Below are 10,939 nucleotides of genomic sequence, written 5' to 3'. Positions count from 1 at the left end.
ATTCCCATGAGGGACAGACTCGAGAGAGGTAAACAATTCACGATGTGAGGTAATGTGCTTTGTAGCACCACTGTCGAAATAGCACACATGTGAATCTGTAGCAACTGACAAGCATGCATCATGGACAGCAGGATTGTAAGTGCACTCTGCGGTAAAAGCCCATTCTGCATCAACATCAGCATCACAATCTCCTTTCACAGAAGACTCAACAATGGCTGCATTTGTAGTGGAACCAGCATTTGCAGTGGAACCACCCTCTTTCTTCTTAGCCTCTTTGGCCTTCAACTTAGGACACGACTTGATCAAGTGATCATTGGCTTTACAATAATGGCAACGCATCTTCTTTTTGCCCTTATCACCAGAATTGCCAGACGAAGTGCTGCCAGCAGAAGCATTAGGAACAGAATTTTGGCCACTCGCAGTAGAACCATAAGAAGTGGCTGCATTGCTGTTACCACCCTTTCTTTGAGAAGCAATAAAAGCCTGTTCAACTGCACGCTGCCTAGTCTTGTTTTTTTCTAGAAAGTGACTCTTGCAACAGCAATGTGCATAATGCATCAAACTTGACAACTTCAGGATTTCCTTGGGTCATCAGTCTCCAAGTACTAGCAAAAGTCTGGTAGGAATCTGGTAAGGCATCAAGAACAGTCTGCACAAGGGAACTGTCCGAAATGACTTCACCTGCAGAAATGAGTTGCTCATTGATATCCTTGACACTAGCAAGGAAAGTGTCCATATCATCTTCCTCATGCATAATCTTCGACTCTAGCTCTTTACGGAGCAAAGCAATTTTAGCCTCATTGCGGCTTGCATAAAGACCTGCTAGAATATCCCAAGTCTGTTTTGCAGATTTTGCTGAACGGATGTGAGGAATAATGGTGCGCTTCACAGACAACGCAATCAATGCATGAGCCTGTGCATCCTTAACATCCCAACGAGCTTGTTCTGTCGTAGGCAAAACAACTCTAACAGCTGCAATCCTTGCAGCAACACCTGCAACATCCTCAACATCGCCTACATCTTCAGAACCAGGACATACATCAATGCCCTGCACAATGTTCCAGACACCTTTTGACACAAGAACATGTTGCATCATATAAGCCCACATAGGGTAGTTGTCCCCATCCAACCTGTCCTCAGCAGCAAACATCTTGAACACATCTGTGTTGTTGTTGTCAGCCATGGTAAATGCTGCACCTGATGTGAAAACTGCCCGAAAATAGGAGAAATGGAGCGGGAACAACTTGTGCTATATAGCACAAACCGTAGAAGACTATAAGGCACATGTTATGCAGAAAACGGCACTGACAGAAAATCTGCACAAAATGATGAAATAGCCTGTGCAGTACTGCCCGTAGTGGAAATGGAGGCCGAAATGAGCCCAAATCAAAATTCTGAGCAGACCAAGCTCTTCAAGCTTTCTCAAAATATTTGTCGACCTGCAAACGCTCGCCAAAGCTCACTGAAATCGGAGAAAGTGAGCAGGCGTGTGCTGGAGCAGCTGGCGACTAAGCCCGGGAGGACATGACCTGCTCTGATACCAATTGTTGGAATTAGGGTTGCAGAGAAACACACACAGCTTGGAGAAGACGAAGGAAGCTCAAGGCACACAATAGAGAGTGTGTTACTTAGTGTGCAATGGAAAGATGGATAGCCCTAGAGTGATGGGCGTATATACAATGCACGGGGGAAAAAACCTCCTAAAGAGGGAAAAAATGCCCCGGTGGTCCTAGTGTGTTCACACACATCACTACCACATGTATATGGTAACATGTCCCAAAAGTCCTTCTCAAGGCCTACAAAGGAGGGGGTGAGCCCAAGAAGTAGGGGATGAGAGAGAAACACACACACACACACACACACACAAGCTTCCTTTGTACACAAGGGGAAAGAGGGACACATGCTAGCTCCCCAGCCCCGATGCCCACAAGGTGTACTCAAATCCTATTGGATGGCCTTGGAGGTGGACCAATGAGAATTAGGCTAGAGTAAGTCTAGTTTGATTTACTTAAAAACACTTAATAAAAGAACTAAATTTAGGAATTAAGCTCTCTAGAAGACTATCGGACAGTGTCCCAAGGGGTCCGATGAGCATTCAACAACCCAATGGCTTGCCTGATTCCTATTGGCCAGGAGACAAAGGGATCCAATAAGAGTTTAGTTGCATTAATTAATTAGCAAAAGCTCTCATTAAAGGGGAAAGGGGGACACATGTCAGAAGGCTATCACTTATGCTGCTTAATTTCCATTGGCTAGGCCTGGGGAGGTCCAATGGGGCTTTAACATGAGCAATTAGCAAGGGGGGTCGACCAAGAGAGAGAGGGGGCTGATTTTCTCAAGGCATTATTCACTTACACACTCACACAATCAACATGTGAAGCAAGAAGACTGTCTCTCTCTCCTTCTCAAGCTTTAATGGAAAGCTTACCACCTACTCCAAGCTTGTGAGAAGGGAGGCCTACACCAACAACTCTTGGCTTTGTGATGCAAATCCAACCAAGAGCCAAGCTTCAATGCATGCTCATCTCCTCTACCATGCTAATTACTAAGCTAAGCTATGCTAATATGAGTGATTATGCGAGGAGATGTATATCTTTCTCATAAGAATACTCCTTCTTCCTCTCAATCTACTCTCATACCCCGCTAGCTCTCACCATCTTCGAAGGTGTGTGAGGTCTTGGGTCTGAGACCGTGAGCGAATGATGTTGTGTTTAATAAGTGTTGTGCTTAGTGCTTGAAGTTTCCATCTTCATAGCACTAGCTAGTATTGAAGGAACACAAAGAATTGTATTGTAAAATGTCTCTCTTGATGGGAGAAACTATAATACAAAGCCTTTTGGAGGGGGGATCGGCTCCATGAAAATCCGCTCCTCAACTGTTGTCAATTGTTTAATTTCTCTCTCTTTTGACGTATTATTCATGCTATCTAACTAGGTGCTATACTTTTGTTGCTCTCTCCACCCAAGCACTCTTGTTATTCTCATTAGGAATCTATTCTAACGAAATGCTCACTATGTTCATGCTATTTTCCGCTACACACAAGTTACTAGACCATTATATGTCATAGATCTTAAGAAGATGGTGAAAGGATATGAGTAGAATTATGTAGATGAATTTGTCATTGGAAAGACTACATCAAAGTTGAGGTGTAAGACCCGCGGTCATAATTTTAGCGAAAATGCTCACATGATAAAAGAACATGTGTTCAAAATTCCTGGAATTGTTTTAACTTGCAAATAACCCCCAAGAGGTATTGAAGAAAAATTCCCAAGTGGTCGCTCAGGGCAAAGAGAACACATCTTGAGAGCAAAAAAAAGGGAGGTCCCAATATGATGGCTCCATCTATGGCTAGGGACATCGAGATGACACTCGAGAACGATCAAAACCCTCCCTCGACCCTACTTCAGGTCAAGGAGGGTGTCATTCATCCTTTTTTGGGGATTGTAGCTCTAATCCTACCGGAAGCTCTGCTAACATAAGCCGAAGTGAAGCATGGAATGGAGGAGAACCTGCACCAAGTGGTCCTACTTTGCATCAGGCATTTGGGAAACAATGGTTGCTTGAACTCCATCTTAAGTGGACGCAAGCATTTGCTGCATGTGGAATCCTTCTAATGTCATTCGAAATCTTATCTTCAAAGATTCTTTAATGAGCACAATGAAGAAGGGTTTTGTGGTACCTCATTATAATAAGATGCGTACAAAATATTTAGATAAAGTGAAAGAGTATGGTGGAGAAAAAGTGGAACTTCAACATGTGGCAGTGAGAGTATTATTTATTACCACCTCAAGTGGTAGCTGTGAAAGAAATTGGTCTTCGTTTGCTTTTGTGCATACTAAAAAATGAAATCGATTAAGTCCTAAACGAGCTGTGGTCTTGGTGTATGTATTTTGTAACACGCGACTTATGCATAAGCTAGCAAAGGTAGCCACACTGCCATAGAAGAAAGCTTCGGGCGCTTTCAAACACACAAAGCAATTGCAAGTGAGCTCAACTCCGATGATCAAATGGAATGGAACCCCGAAGATATTGGTCTGAATTGTTCAGATGTCGAAGAAATTGATGACATGGTGCCTGTGATTGAGGGGACGGATGAGCTATAAATTTTGTACTATATTTTTAATTAATTTTGCAATGTGAAAGTTATGTGGAGTTTAGCTTCACAATCTCTCTCTCTCTCTCTCTCTCTCTCTCTCTCTCTCTCTTTCTTCCTCTCTCATTGTCTCTCTTTCTCTCCATTTGCTTTCTATCATTGTCAAAAAGAGGGAGGAAGAGAGAACATAACTTACACAATTGCAACAACATCCGACATGTCCATTTGTTCCACAAATACAGATTTACATACCAAAAAGAGGTTTTAGTTACAAATATTGAGATTTAAGATACAAAAAGAGCTTAGTATTGTTTGGGAGATTTAATTTAAATCATGGGCTTGTTCTCCAAAAAGATTAGATACACAAAATTTTGAATTGCCAAATGAATCACTTGGACCTGCATTGCCTGTCTCTTCTTTGTTTTAAGAGGCCCATACCTTGCCTCGTACCATGCCAACTTTCGTTCTAGCTCTGTTATATGAGCGCCTATCATGGCTGGGGTCTCTCCTTGACTTGCCAAATCCACACCTTAGGTTGCAAGCTGCTCTATGATTGTGGTTTCTTTGGGCAAATATGTGTAACCTCTCTTGCGAGGAGGATCTTCTTGATTGGCTTCCCGTGCATGAATCTTCTCGGCTGGGTGTCCTTTGCCAACGCCTCCTGTAGTGGGACGATCATTCCAATCTACTTTGTGCCGCAATACATAATAACAATAGCATTGTTGCACAAAGTAAATTGCCACTTGATTATTATTTGGTGGTGATCTGTACACTTGGATAAATCTTGAAAGGATATTTCTTGTGAGGACAGTATGTTGCAAATTTGAAACCTTCAAGGGAGCGGAAGCCTTAGCATTTCCACTGACTCAAAATAATGTATTGCGTACAAAGTGATTCGGGCATATCTGTCTGCATTGCATGTAATTCAGTGGCTTCCCTTGAAGTTCCTATTCATCTTCTTGGAATGCAGGCAAAGCGCTGAAGTCTCCTTGAGCAACCCGAATCTCTTCCTCTTTGTAAATTTGTTGAGCCAATGCATGATTAAACAAAGGATCATTAGGCTGCTTTGCATTCTGATCGGGAGCAGCATCTTCCATACCTGAAATGCAAAATAATAAACATTAATGAGATAGGTCTTAGCACTTAGAAAAGAGAGATGGTTTAGAGGATTCCAGCAATCCAACTTGAAATACTTTAAAACCTTAACTTGAAGAACTTTAAAGACATAACGAAGAATACAATTAAAGATGTAGTTTGAAATTCACCACACATTGCACACCATTAATGATGAAAAAGTTTGTTACTGGTCTAATCATCAACATGCCTCAAGCCAGATTTGATAGCCAACATTATGGGCTCCATTCAAACAAAGGCTTAAATCCCAATCTAAGGGTTTGAATAATTTTCCAATGGCAAGATGTTTATTTACATTTTGCAAAAATTCGCGCTTGAGAACCTTGGAGGGCTCTAGAATACACACAACCAAGCGTCTAAGAATTATATGAGAGACTATATATATCAGATGTTTTGGTGAAAGGAGGGGGATTGGTGCTGATATTTTCAGGGGTAGTCCATGGATAATCTTGCTCAAATTGAGCTCTAGTTTGAGGGGTGAGATTTAGCAGCTTGAAAAATGTTGCCAAAGGTTTGATGGTATACTTTGTCCCCAGTCCACAATGCCAACATACACTCATTGCTCGCCAAAATTTAGTAGAATATTGATAGTGTGTAGATCATTGTGAATGAAGTTGTGACTATGCACAAATTTCATCGTTTGTAGAAGAGCGTTGCAGATTTTCAAAATGTTGTCTGTGAACTACTGTACAATTCCAGATGTGTGTTGAAACTCGCTGGTTGCAGGCTTGCTTCCATAATGATGACATGCTTGAATTCACTGCTCAAGGTGACCTCCATTCCAAAGCTTGAAGATCAACATAGGCCTTTTGCTATAACGAACAAGAGCACGGGGCAATATCATGCCACAATATTGAACAGTTGTAACAATTGCCTCCTCTAGCACAACTTGTAATGTCGGCTTGCTTCCTATCTGGTCCTTGTAGATCTTTGCTACATAGATAGGATCTTTGAAGAGAGGATGGGCCATTGAGACTTGTTTCACATTTGCAAAACATCCCTCACCTAATTGGGGTGCTTGCATGTGAAAGATAGAATGCTCCCAAGTAGGTGTAGGACAGGAGAACATGTCGTATCATCCAAGTGTACAACTAACGGCTGACCACCTGAAGGAACGTCCTCTTCTGTCCTAGGAAGTTTTGAAGAGCTTTCGATCTTATCCTTGCTCTTCAATTTTGAATGTAGCTGTGCCACAAGCTGCATTCTCTCTTTGACTCCAGGTTTGGTTTTGATTTGTGGATGAACCATACTCTCAAAGCTTCTAGTGACCTGGCCTAAAAATAACTTTACTGTGTTATGCATCACTCCATTAGTGCGCAGAGCTGGGCCAAATGAAACAAGGAATGCATTGCACAGCTTCAACCAACACTACTCCACATGTTCAATCACAAAATCATCAAACTTTGCTTGCAGTGGATCAAATGCCAGTTGCAAATGATTGTCTGAAGCTCCATGGAGAGACAAAACTAGAGCATCACAAATCATTTTGCGATGTTGACGCGTTAACTTTGTCTCTACCATGCCTGAAGCCTGAAAATACATGAAGCAAATATAAGTAAGGTAAATCTAGAATAGATATATGATTGTAAATAGTTCTAAACAAAAACATTTTATGGACAATAATAACAACCAGTAACAAAATATCTAAACATTTCATAAACAATAATGACAACCAATAAAAAAAAGCCTTAAAACATATATAATTCCTCCCTGTAGTGCGACGCAGTGATCAGCAACAACCAAAGGCAAAAAATGTATAATAACAATCTCCCTATAGTGCGACGTGGAATCAACAGCTGTCATGGATGAAGGATTAATACTACCTAACCTCTCTCTACAGTGTGACACGGTGGTCAGCAACAACTAGAGATAAGAATTTTATTAAATCCAATCAACCTGTAGTGCGATGTGATGGTCAAAGAATTCAGGATCGAAGGATGTAAAATATCTATCCCCTCCCTACAGTGTGACACAGTGTTCAACAACAACCAGAGATGAAGAATCTATTAAATCCAATCTCCCTGCAGTGCAACATGATGGTCAGCAACAACCAAGAATGATGGATTTAAATACCCTAAACCCCTCCCTACAGTGCGATAGGGTGGTCAGCAACAATCAGAGATGAGGAATCTATTACATCCAATCTTCTTGTAGTGCAACACGATGGTCATCAACAGTCAAGAACGAAGGATTTGAGAAGCCTAAACCCCTCCATGCAATGTGACACGGTGGTCAACAACAAACAGAGAGGAAGAATCTATTTATCCAATCTTCTTGCGGTGCGACGCGATGGTCAACAATAGTCAAGAACAAAGGATTTGGCAACCCTAAACCTCTCTTTGCAGTGCGACACGGTGATCAGGAATAGACAAAGACAAAGAATTTATTTTTTTAAATCCAATCTCCTAGTAGTGCGACGCAATGGTCAGCAACAACTAGGAAGAAAAGATGTAAAATAGCTAACTCCTCCCTGCAGCGCGACTCGGTGGTTAGCAACATCCAGGGATGGAAAATGTAATTGTACAACCTAAGCTACTCCTGCAGTGCAACACGGAGGTCAGCAACAATCAAGGATGAAGCGTTTAAAGTCTAACCCCCCTTGCAGTGTGTCACGAGGATCAACATAGTCAAGGACGGGTGTCTAAACCTGTAGATTAACACTAAGGTGTGAGCAAAGCTCCACAAGAACAATGCTAGCAAAAACAAGGTGCAAACTAACACTGAGCTGCAAGCAAAGCTCCACAACAACAACGTTAGCAAATAAAATTAAAGAAAAAACGTAAAAAACTAGAAGAAATATTATCTGCTCTGCTCGGCTTGGCTCTGCTCTGCTCTGCTCTCTCTCTCTCTCTTTCTCTATCTCTCTCTCTCTCTCTCTCTCTCTCTCTCTCTCTCTCTCTCTCTCTCTCTCTCTCTCTCCCCCCCTAGGAGCACCATGGTTCAACCGCATGGCTGCCAACATGAAGTTCCCTGAAAGGAGAATCTAGTTCACCTACAGGGAAAAGAGAATGTATATAGTTGCTAGTGAGTCTCGTCGTACTATACCACTTGTAAATCCTTCTGCTTTTGATAAATCAATGAAAAGCTCAGTTTTTGCATACATGATTTTTGTCAAAGAGTCCTTAAAAGGTTCTAATGTTCCATCAAATGTAAATGGTAGGAATCAAGAAGAGTTCGACTTGTCTAATTTTCTCAATGGATTCCAAGATGTGGTCATCGATGATATCCCTATGGACTTACCTTCAAAATGAGGGGATGATGACCATCGAATTGAGCTCCTACCAAGGAGCTCACCGCATAATGAGCCTCCTTATTGAGTTTCCTAATCTCAATAAGAGGAGATCATGAGGCAAGTACAAGAATTGGTAGACAAAGGGATGGTGAGGCCTAGCTCCTCTTTGTTTTATTCTCCAGTCCTTTTAGTGCAAAAGAAATATGGTACTTCTGCATGTGTGTGGACTATCACGCACTAAACCATATCACTATGAAAAAGAGATTTCCCGTACCTTGGGTAGAAGATCTGATTGATAAGCTACAAGGCTCTACCTACTTTAGTATGATTGACCTTAAAAGTGGCTATCATCAAATAAGGATAGTGAATGAAGATATCCTAGAGACTATGTTTCGTACAACGTTTGGTCTTTATGAATATCTAATCATGCCTTTTGCCTTGACTAATGCACTAGCCACATTCAATGTTTAATGGAGAAAATATTGAGACCCTACCGCAAATTCACTGGAGTGTTCTTTGATGATATCATCATCTGCTCCAAGTCCTTGGAGGAACACAAGAAGCATCTCCAGGCGATTTTTCAAGCATTAAGGGAGAACAATCTTTTTATCAATCAAAAGAAAAGATAATTTTTCCTTCAAGAGATTCAATACTTAGGTCATATTATCCCTCAAGATGGTATGCGAAAGTTGGAGGTAATAAAAGCATGGCCTAATCCTAGGAATCTACATGAGCTAAGAAGCTTTATTGGTATGTGTGCATACTAAGATGCTTCATAGCAAAATTCTCTGAAATAGAAGGACCATTACATAACTTAACAAAGAACAACTTTAAGTACACATGGATTGCTAAGGAGCAAAATGATTTTGACAAGCCCTCCAAACCATTCCTTATGCTTTCGGATCTCTCAAAGCCATTTGAGGTCCAATGTGATGCTTGTGGTGATTGCCTTGGAGCAATGAGAGTCGAAGGCTCAATACAGATGAACAGGTCTTGGGCATATATGAAAAAGATATTTTGGTTGTTCTACATGCCCTAGACACATGGAAGCACTATCTATTAGGAACTCCATTTATTTTGCAAACAGACCACCAAAGTCTGAAGTACTTCATGACGCAAACCAAGCTTTCTGACAAACAAATGAAGTGGACAAATTTTCTTTTGCAATTTTATTTTTATATTTCTCTCATTGCTAATAAGCACAATCAAGTGGCCGATGCACTTTCACAATGACCAAGAGTTAATGTAGTGTCTATAGAAACTCACAATGATCTTTCTTCTATGATATATGAGTGTGCTACTGACTCTGACTTTAAAGACATAATGTCAGCCCTTGCTTTGGGAAAGAAAGAGGAACCATTTACCTTGCACAATGGTTATCTTATCCATGGAAATAGGCTATGTGTTACCCACTCCCTTCATGAGAAAGTTATGTATGAATCCCATGCTCCTGCCTATGCAGGAGATAGATGCATTCAACCTACTCTTCGAGGAGTAGAGACATACTTCTATTGGCCCACCATGAAAGTAGACGTACAAGAGTATGTTTCAAAATGTGTGGTATGCCAAAAGTCTAAATATGATAGAGGGAAGCAACCTGAATTACTCCATCCATTTCAATCCCTAATTCACCATTGGAGAGTATATCCATGGATTTTATCTTTGTATTACCCAAGGTCTATCCATGGGAGTACGGGAATATGAACAATAGTCAACAGGTTTAGCAAGCAACCACACTTTATTCATGTCAAAAAGACTATTAAGGTACACAAAATGGCAACTCTCTTTATATCTCAGATTTTCAAACACCATGGATTGCCAACATCCATTGTGTCGTATAGGGATCCTAGAATGACCAATAATTTTTGGAAAGGTCTCTTTGAAAATCTTGGTACAAGATTGAATTTCTTTTTGGCCTATCACCCACAAACGGATGGCCAAAGTGAGATGGCCAATCTTACAATACTTGATCTACGAAAGACTTATGTTACAGAAGTAAATCAACACTCAAAATGGGGAAAGTACTTGCCCCTTGTAGAGTATGCGTACAATAATATTGTCCATACTTCTACAAGAAAATCACCTTTTGAAATCATAGAGGGAAGACCTAAAAGTCTCTTTCTACTTAAAGTACATGGGAAGATCTTCACTGCCGATGAGTATAGCCGTGACCTACAAGAATCTTTCCAAAAGATTAAGGAGGCTATATCCATCTCTCCACAAAGGCAAAAATATGTTGCTGACAAGCACAGAAGGGCCTTAACATTCAAAGAAAATGATTGGGTCTTACTTAAGTTTCCCAAGGCTTGATTGAGGCAAACGACGGGCAAAAATCCTACAGGCCATCAAAAGTATTATGATAAACTAGCAAAAGATACTATGGTCCTTTTCAAATCTTGAAGCCAATCAATGAGATGACTTATCAACAAAGGTTGCCCAACCATTGGCTCATATACAATGCTTTTCATGTGAGCCTACTT

The sequence above is a fragment of the Adiantum capillus-veneris genome, chromosome 3, assembly GCF_014529385.1.
Source record: "Adiantum capillus-veneris isolate H3 chromosome 3, ASM1452938v2, whole genome shotgun sequence".
Lineage (NCBI taxonomy): Eukaryota > Viridiplantae > Streptophyta > Polypodiopsida > Polypodiales > Pteridaceae > Adiantum > Adiantum capillus-veneris.
The sequence above is the reverse complement of the archived record's forward strand: the minus strand, read 5'-3'. Positions refer to the sequence as shown.